This window comes from Triticum aestivum, chromosome 1B (genome assembly GCF_018294505.1).
Source record: "Triticum aestivum cultivar Chinese Spring chromosome 1B, IWGSC CS RefSeq v2.1, whole genome shotgun sequence".
NCBI lineage: Eukaryota > Viridiplantae > Streptophyta > Magnoliopsida > Poales > Poaceae > Triticum > Triticum aestivum.
This window is the reverse complement of record NC_057795.1, coordinates 673,587,682-673,598,185: the sequence shown is the minus strand read 5'-3', so window position 1 is coordinate 673,598,185 and position 10,504 is coordinate 673,587,682.

Below are 10,504 nucleotides of genomic sequence, written 5' to 3'. Positions count from 1 at the left end.
TCACTCGTGGTGGGGTATAACCGTGGCCTGGCCTCGGCGCGGCACGTGGTGCGAGGGTCGAGAAGATCCGATGGGGCCTGCCCGGCAGTCTCCGGAACCAGGGGTAGGCAGGTGTGTCCAGTGTGCGCGCGGGGGGTGTGTTTCTGCCCTGCACTAGACAGTTGTCGGTGACCCTGCGCCGCGACTTGGCGAGCATGCTGCCCTCAGCGACGCTTTCTTGGGATGCACTCCGGCGTGCTCCTCCTCGGGATGTTTTTGAACAAACGAAAAATAGCAATGAATGCCTAAATTCGAACTGGCACTTTGGCCCAAAATTTGAGCAAACTGCCTCGCTTTGGCTGAAAATGCCGCGTTTGGTTTGGTGCCACGGGCAGGTGACACCGATCGATTTCTACGGGCCTCTTTGCTTCCAAGGATTTTTATAGGAATTCGTGATTGATGATCAGAAACACTGGGAGGATTCCCTTGCGCTATGCTTCATGGAAGTATGTTTCCGTCCGCTCAAAGCCTCGAAGCTCAAAGACAACTCTTTCTTTTAGGAAGTTGATAACGCCTACACGTGTGGGCATTAAAGAGACTGGCCACACACTGTGTATGGTGTGAGCAGAAGGCAATCCACACGGATTGTATGTGGGCGGACATTAGAATTGCCCACACGTGTGAGTGCGGCTACTTCGTGTCACATCCCTCAACAAGTACTATTCATCTCCATTCTGCGCGTGTGGCACGAAGGAAAAATGCCCACATGTCCTAGTGCAACTAGGTTAGGTACTCGCGGGATGACGATTTAGTTGCCATCCTGGTTGGCAGATGTAGTTATCCGGGATGTTGTTTGGTTACGGGTAAGTGCAGTTGTAAAAGCATGACAACTCTATCTGTTTTGATTAACTATAGTTGTCACGTTTAATTTATGGTAATTATCGCATGTAATCAAAAGTAGTTGCCGTGTGTGATTAACTACTTGCCACACATGGTCAAACAGTAGTTGCCATGTGTGTTTACCTAGTTGTCATGTGTGGTCCAACCATAGTTGCCATGTATAGTTAATCGCAGTTGCTACGTGTGTTTATCTGGTTGCCACGTACGCGCAACTACAGTTGCCGTCTAGCAAAAGAATCACAGTTGCCATGTTTGTTTACCTAGTTGCCACATTCGCGTAACTACAGTTGTCACCCACAACGTAGGAGTGTCGTGTGGGCGAAAATCAGTTTGTCCACACGCGCATGGGCTAGGTGGTGGCTGTGTGGGCAGAAACTAGTTCGCCCACACAGCGCAGCTGGCAACAGCGTGATGCGGGACGTGTGAGCAAACTCTTTAACGCCCACACACCAGCCCCGTCCTACATGACACATCAAATCCACTTTTTCGTGTCAAGATTCATGCAAAAGACAATCAACGATCATCCAAGCATGTGGACGAGTTGGAGAACACCTATACGTGTGGGCGTTAGTGTTTTTATTCTTTTATCGTGGTACATTTGGACAAAACTTGGGCCTTTTTGTTTGCCATAGATTATAAAAACACGGGATTGTGATATCATGATAGTACACTGAATCACAAATAAACTAAAAGCACGGGATTCTGGAGTAGAAGTTGTTTGGTTACGCCACGAGAAAAACACAAAGAACTTTCCTGAAAGTGTAGTTGTATGCCATAGTTGTAGTAGACACAAAAGGCATTTTTCTTCCTGAGGAGATAGATGGAAAGTTTTTCATGTTTATCGATTCTGAAAATTTTCAAGAATTGGAAAAATATTTGCGAGTTTCAAAATTGTTCGTGAATTTCAAAAAAAAAGGTTATGAATTCAAACATGTTTGAAGTTTGAAAAAATTATTTCAAAACTTCGAAAAATGTTTGCTGATTTAAAAAAATGTCCATGAATTTAAAAATGTTTGCAATTTCAAAGAAAATCACGAGGTAAATAATGTCCATGAATTCCAAAATTTGGTCTAGATTTTAAATTTTAAAAACACAAAAATGAAAAAATGAAAAGAAAAAAAGAAAAGAGAAACCAAAAGATAAAAACTCGTCAACGTTCACAAATTAAAAATTTAGAAATAAATAAATAAATAATAAAAAGAAAAATGAAAGTTGTAGAAATAGCTGGAAAAAATGTTGACAAAATAGAAGTTGACAAAATCACGTTGTGGTTATTCGTAGGTAAGAAAACGTTCTTACTAGAACCCAATTGCAGTCACGTAAAAGATGCAACAACAATTAGAGGACGTCTAACTTGTTTTTGCAGCAATTGTCATGTGATGTGATATGGCCAGAAGGAATGATGAATGATATATTGTGATGTATGAGATCATGTTCTTGTAATAGGAATCACGACTTGCATGTCGATGAGTATGACAACCGGCAGGAGCCATAGGAGTTGTCTTTATTGTTTGTATGACATGCGTGTCATTGAAGAACGCCATGTAAATTACTTTACTTTATTGCTAAACGCGTTAGCCATAGAAGTAGAAGTAATCGTTGGCGTGACAACTTCATGAAGACACAATGATGGAGATCATGGTGTCATGCCGGTGACGAAGATGATCATGGAGCCCCAAAGATGGAGATCGAAGGAGCTATATGATATTGGCCATATCATGTCACTACTATATAATTGCATGTGATGTTTATTATGTTTTATGCATCTTGTTTACTTAGAACGGCGGTAGTAAATAAGATGATCCCTTATAATAATTTCAAGAAAGTGTTCCCCTTAACTGTGCACCGTTGCTAAAGTTCGTCGTTTCGAAGCACCACGTGATGATCGGGTGTGACAGATCCTTACGTTCACATACAATGGGTGTAAGACAAATTTACACATGCAGAACACTTAGGGTTAACTTCACGAGTCTAGCATGTACAGACATGGCCTCGGAACACCGAGACCGAAAGGTCAAACACGAGTCGTATGGAAGATACGATCAACATGGAGATGTTCACCGATGATGGCTAGTCCGTCTCACGTGATGATCGGACACGGCCTAGTCGACTCGGATCGTGTAACAATTAGATGACTAGAGGGATGTCAAATCTGAGTGGGAGTTCATTCAATAATTTGATTAGATGAACTTAATTATCATGAACTTAGTCTAAAACCTTTGCAAATATGTCTTGTAGATCAAATGGCCGCCGCTCATGTCAACATGAACTTCTACGCGTTCCTAGAGAAAACCAAGCTGAAAGATGATGGCAGCAACTATACGGACTGGGTCCGGAACCCGAGGATCATCCTCATAGCTGCCAGGAAACAATATGTCCTAAAAGGACCGCTAGGTGATGCACCCGTCCCAGAGAACCAAGACATTATGAATGCTTGGCAGTCTCGCGCTGATGATTACTCCCTCGTTCAGTGCGGCATGCTTTACAGCTTAGAACCGGGGCTCCAAAAGCGTTTTGAGCAACACGGAGCATATGAGATGTTCGAGGAGCTGAAACTAGTTTTCCAAGCTCATGCCCGGGTCGAGAGACATGAAGTCTCCGACAAGTTCTATAGTTGTAAGATGGAGGAAAATAGTTCTGTCAGTGAGCATATACTCAAAATGTCTGGGTTGCACAACTGCCTATCCCAGCTGGACATTAACCTCCCGGATGAGGCGGTCATTGACAGAATCCTTCAGTCGCTCCCACCAAGCTACAAGAGCTTTGTGATGAACTACAATATGTAGGGGATGGTGAAGACCATTCCTGAAGTATTTTCAATGCTGAAGTCAGCAGAGGTTGAAATCAAGAAAGAACATCAAGTGTTGATGGTCAATAAGACCACTAAGTTCAAGAAGGGCAAGGGTAAGAAGAACTTCAAGAAGGACGGCAAAGATGTTGCCGCGCCCGGTAAGCCAGTTGCCGGGAAGAAGTCAAAGAATGGACCCAAGCCTGAAACTGAGTGCTTTTATTGCAAGGGAAAGGGTCACTGGAAGCGGAACTTCCCCAAATACTTAGCGGACAAGAAGGCCGGCAACACTAAAGGTATATTTGATATATATGTAATTGATGTGTACCTTACCAGTACTCGTAGTAACTCCTGGGTATTTGATACCGGTGCCGTGGCTCACATTTGTAACTCACAGCAGGAGCTGCGGAATAAGCGAAGACTGGCGAAGGACGAGGTGACGATGCGCGTCGGGAATGGTTCCAAGGTCGATGTGATCGCCGTCGGCACGCTACCTCTACATTTACCTACGGGATTAGTTTTAAACCTCAATAATTGTTATTTAGTGCCAAGTTTGAGCATGAACATTGTATCTGGATCTCGTTTAATACGAGATGGCTACTCATTTAAATCCAAGAATAATGATTGTTCTATTTATATGAGAGATATGTTTTATGGTCATGCCCCGATGGTCAATGGTTTATTCTTAATGAATCTCGAACGTAATGTTACACATATTCATAGCATGAATACTAAAAGATGTAAAGTTGATAACGATAGTCCCACATACTTGTGGCACTGCCGCCTTGGTCACATTGGTGTCAAGCGCATGAAGAAGCTCCATGCTGATGGACTTTTAGAGTCTCTCGATTATGAATCATTTGACACATGCGAACCATGCCTCATGGGCAAAATGACCAAGACCCCGTTCTCCGGAACAATGGAGCGAGCAACCAACTTGTTGGAAATCATACATACCGATGTGTGCGGTCCAATGAGCGTTGAGGCTCGCGGAGGATATCGTTATGTTCTCACTCTCACTGATGACTTGAGTAGATATGGGTATGTCTACTTGATGAAACACAAGTCTAAGACCTTTGAAAAGTTCAAGGAATTTCAGAGTGAAGTAGAGAATCAACGTGACCGAAAGATAAAATTCTTACGATCAGATCGTGGAGGAGAATATTTAAGTCACGAATTTGGTACACACTTAAGAAAATGTGGAATCGTTTCACAACTCAGCTGCCTGGAACATCTCAGCGTAACGGTGTGTCCGAACGTCGTAATCGCACTCTATTGGATATGGTGCGATCTATGATATCTCTTACCGATTTACCGCTATCATTTTGGGGATACGCTCTAGAGACAGCTACATTCACTTTAAATAGGGCACCGTATAAATCCGTTGAGACGACACTGTATGAATTATGGTTTGGGAAGAAACCTAAGCTGTCGTTTCTAAAAGTTTGGGGATGCGATGCTTATGTCAAGAAACTTCAACCTGAAAAGCTCGAACCCAAGTCGGAAAAATGCGTCTTCATAGGATACCCTAAAGAAACCATTGGGTATACCTTCTACTTAAGATCTGAGGGCAAGATCTTTGTTGCCAAGAACGGATCCTTTCTGGAAAAAGAGTTTCTCTTGAAAGAAGTAAGTGGGAGGAAAGTAGAACTCGATGAAGTACTACCTCTTGAACGGGATAGTAGTGCAGCTCAGGAAAATGTTCCTGTGATGCCTACACCAACTGAAGAGGAAAATAACGATGATGATCAAGGTACTTCGGATCAAGTTGCTACTGAACTTCGTAGGTCCACAAGGACACGTTCCGCACCAGAGTGGTACGGCAACCCTGTCCTGGAAATCATGTTGTTGGACAACGATGAACCTTCGAACTATGAAGAAGCAATGGCGGGCCCAGATTCCAACAAATGGCTTGAAGCCATGAAATCCGAGATAGAATCCATGTATGAAAACAAAGTATGGACTTTGATAGACTTGCCCGATGAACGGCGAGCGATAGAAAACAAATGGATCTTTAAGAAGAAGACGGACGCGGATGGTAATATTACCGTCTATAAAGCTCGACTTGTCGCTAAGGGTTATCGACAAGTTCAAGGGATTGACTACGACGAGACATTCTCTCTCGTAGCGAAGCTGAAGTCCATCCGAATCATGTTAGCAATTGCCGCATACTATGATTATGAGATATGGCAGATGGACGTCAAAACGGCATTCCTTAACGGACATCTTAAGAAAGAACTGTATATGATGCAGCCGGAAGGTTTTGTCGATCCTAAGAACGCTAACAAAGTATGCAAGCTCCAGCGATCCATTTATGGGCTGGTGCAAGCATCTCGGAGTTGGAACATTCGCTTTGATGAGCTGATCAAAGCGTTTGGATTTATGCAGACTTATGGAGAAGCCTGCGTTTACAAGAAAGTGAGTGGGAGCTCTGTAGCATTTCTCATATTAGATGTAGATGACATACTTTTGATGGGAAATGATATAGAACTTTTGGACAGCATTAAGGCCTACTTGAATAAGTATTTTTCAATGAAGGACCTTGGAGAAGCTGCTTATATATTAGGCATCAAGATCTATAGAGATAGATCGAGATGCCGCATAGGTCTTTCACAAAGCATATACCTTGATAAAATTTTGAAGAAGTTCAAAATGGATCAGTCCAAGAAGGGGTTCTTGCCTGTATTGCAAGGTGTGAGATTGAGCTCGGCTCAATGCCCGACCACGACAAAAGATAAAGAAGAGATGAGTGTCATCCCCTATGCTTCAGCCATAAGATCTATTATGTATGTCATGCTGTGTACCAGACCTGATGTAAACCTTGCCGTAAGTTTGGTAGGAAGGTACCAAAGTAATCCCGGCAAGGAACACTGGACAGCGGTCAAGAACATCCTAAAGTACGTGAAAAGGACGAAGGACATGTTTCTCGTTTATGGAGGTGATGAAGAGCTCGTCGTAAAGGGTTACGTCGACGCTAGCTTCGACACAGATCTGGATGACTCTAAGTCACAAACCGGATACGTGTATATGTTGAATGGTGGAGCAGTAAGCTGGTGCAGCTGCAAGTAGAGCATCGTGGCGGGATCTACATGTGAAGCGGAGTACATGGCAGCCTCGGAGGCAGCGCATGAAGCAATTTGGGTGAAGGAGTTTATCACCGACCTAGGAGTCATACCCAATACGTCGGGGCCGATCAAACTCTTCTGTGGCAACACTGAAGCTATTGCCCTTGCCAAGGAGCCCAGGTTTCACAAGAAGACCAGGCACATCAAGCGTCGTTTCAACTCCATCCGTGAAAATGTTCAAGATGGAGACATAGATATTTTCAAAGTACATACGGATCTGAATGTCGCAGATCCGTTGACTAAACCTCTCTCGCGAGCAAAACATGATCAACACCAGAACTCTATGGGTGTTCGATTCATCACAATGTAACTAGATTATTGACTCTAGTGCAAGTGGGAGACTGTTGGAAATATGCCTAAGAGGCAATAATAAAAGGGTTATTATTATATTTCTTTGTTCATGATAATTGTCTTTTATTCATGCTATAACTGTACTATCCGGAAATCGTAATACACGTGTGAATACACAGACCATAACATGTCCCTAGTGAGCCTCTAGTTGACTAGCTCGTTGGTCAACAGATAGTCATGGTTTCCTGACTATGGACATTAGATGTCATTGACAACGGGATCACATCATTAGGAGAATGATGTGATGGACAAGACCCAATCCTAAGCATAGCACAAGATCGTGTAGTTCGTTTTGCCAGAGCTTTTTCAATGTCAAGTATCTCTTCCTTAGACCATGAGATCGTGTAACTCCCGGATGCCGTAAGAGTGCTTTGGGTGTATCAAACGTCACAACGTAACTGGGTGACTATAAAGGTGCACTACAGGTATGTCCAAAAGTGTCTATTGGGTTGACACGGATCGAGACTGAGATTTGTCACTCCGTATGACGGAGAGGTATCTCTGGGCCCACTCGGTAATGCATCATCATAATGAGCTCAAAGTGACCAAGTGTTTGGTCACGGGATCATGCATTACGGTACGAGTAAAGTGACTTGCCGGTAACGAGACTGAACGAGGTATTGGGATACCGACGATCGAGTCTCGGGCATGTAACGTACCGATTGACAAAGGGAATTGTATACGGGGTTGTTCGAATCCTCGACATCGTGGTTCATCCGATGAGATCATCGAGGAGCATGTGGGAGCCAACGTGGGTATCCAGATCCCGCTGTTGGTTATTGCCCGAGAGCCGTCTCGGTCATGTCTACGTGTCTCCCGAACCCGTAGGGTCTACACACTTAAGGTTCGATGACGCTAGGGTTGTATGAATATGAGTATGCAGTATACCGAATGTTGTTCGGAGTCCCGGATGAGATCTCAGACGTCACGAGGAGTTCCGGAATGGTCCGGAGGTGAAGAATTATATATAGGAAGTGATATTTCGGCCATCGGGAAAGTTTCGGGGTCGCCCGGTATTGTACCGGGACCACCGAAAGGGTCCCGGGGGTCCACCGGGTGGGGCCACCCGTCTCGGAGGGCCCCACTGGCTGAAGTGGGGAGGGGAACCAGCCCATAGTGGGCTGGTGCGCCCCCCTTGGCCCACCCCCTGTGCCTAGGGTTGAAACCCTAGGGTGGGGGGCGCCCCACTTGCCTTGGGGGGGTACTCCACCCCCCTTGGCCGCCGCCCCCCTTGGGAGATTGGATCTCCCAGGGCCGGCGCCCCCCCTGGGGGCCTATATAAAGGGAGGGGGGAGGGGGCAGCCGCGCCCTGAAGTTCTAGCGCCTCCCTCCCCCTGCTACACCTCTTCCTCCTCCGTCACGTGCTTGGCGAAGCCCTGCCGGAGTGCTGCTGTTCCACCACCACCACGCCGTTGTGCTGCTGCTGGAGCCATCATCATCAACATCTCCTTCCCCCTTGCTGGATCAAGAAGGAGGAGACGTCATCCGCTCCGTACGTGTGTTGAACGCGGAGGTGCCGTCCGTTCGGCGCTAGGATCTCCGGTGATAGGATCACGACGAGAACGACTACTTCAACCCCGTTCTTTTGAACGCTTCCGCTCGCGATCTACAAAGTGGTATGTAGATGCATCTCCCATGACTCGTTGCTTAGATGAACTCATAGATGGATCTTGGTGAAACCGTAGAATTTTTTTAATTTTCTGCAATGTTCCCCAACAGACACATTGTTTATTTAATTTGATTTCTAAGCAATGCTCCATGCATGGCCGTTGCTAACAAATTAACATTGATTCTTACTGATAAAAATACTCACATATTATTTAATATAATTATTAACGTAAATAATGTATTATTTATAATTATAAAAAATTTAAATTTAAAAAGTGTTCACATATTTAATACAAATCTTAATGTAATTTAAACAGTTTTTTATATATTTAAGTAAACGAATGTATAATTTCAAAAATCTTCACAGTTTAAAACAAAATTATTCATGTAGTACATAAAAGTATTCATGCTTTAGGAAAATGCTTATGTAGTTTTAAAAAGTATCCATGTGTTTGAATATAGTTTGTGTGTTTGCCAAAAAATATTAATCATTTTTCTATAAAATAGAAATAGTTGTTTGGAAAAATAATCACTAGCATAGTGTGCCACCAGACTGCAGATCCTCAAATGAACATATTTTAAAATTATACAAAATAATAATAAATATATATTATTTAAAAATGTTTGTGTTTAAAAAATATTCATGAGGTTTCTAAAACTGTTCTTACTTCAATGGATATAATTGATATATATGTAGTATAAACACTTTTATCCAGTTCTTTATAAAATATTCATGTGTAATATTCGTTAGTAAGAATATTTTTGAATAAACAATATATATAACAATAGTTATCCTTCATAAACAAAACAATTGCCATCAGGTGAGATGGCTTGCAGGCATGAGTGGGCAGCATGAGGTCGCCAGTTGAACACAAAGCTTAGACGACGAGTGCAACATATTGCATGCAAAAACCAAGTTTTTGAACCACTTTTGTGTATTCTACAACTGCAAGTACCAAAGTGATTATCCGTGACAAGTTCAAGCACCGTATATAACAATTGCCAGCAGGTGAGATGGTTTGCGCTCGTGAGTGGGCAACACGAGGTCGTCGGTTCCAACCCGATGTTTTGCCATTTATCCATCTTGATAAGACATGAAGTGGCATCGGGTGTCGTGGTTAGCAACGCACGTAGGATAGCATCAGGTTGCTGGTTTGAATCCTAGCATCGCTTATTTTTAATTTCATTTTTTTTGTATTGTTTGCTGATAGATGAGACCTACACGGTACCATGTAGACAGTATAGATATACACTGCCACGTCGGCGCTGTTAACGTCTACAAACAACGAGTGCACCGTATTGCACGTAGAAGCCAAAATTTTCACGTACAACTGCTGACAAGTTCAAGCACCATATACAACAATTGCCATCAAGTGAGATGGTTTGCGGTTGTGAGTGGGCAACACGAAGTTGTCGGTTCCAACCCGAAGGTCCGCCGTCTATCCATCTTGGCAAGACATGAAGTGTTATCAGGTGTTGTGGTTAGCAACACAGGTAGGATGGCATCAGGTAGTTGGTCCGAATCCCAACATCGCTTATTTTATTTTTTATCTGTATTGTTTGCTTATAGGTGAGACCTACATGGTGCCATGTAGATAGTATAGATGGCTCCAAATGGATATACGTGCCATGTCGGTGCATTAACGTCCACAAACAACGATTGCATCATATTGCATAGAGAAACCAAGTTTTCATATCACTTTTCTGTATTCTTCAAATTGCAAGCACCAAACTAATAATCCGTGACAAGTTC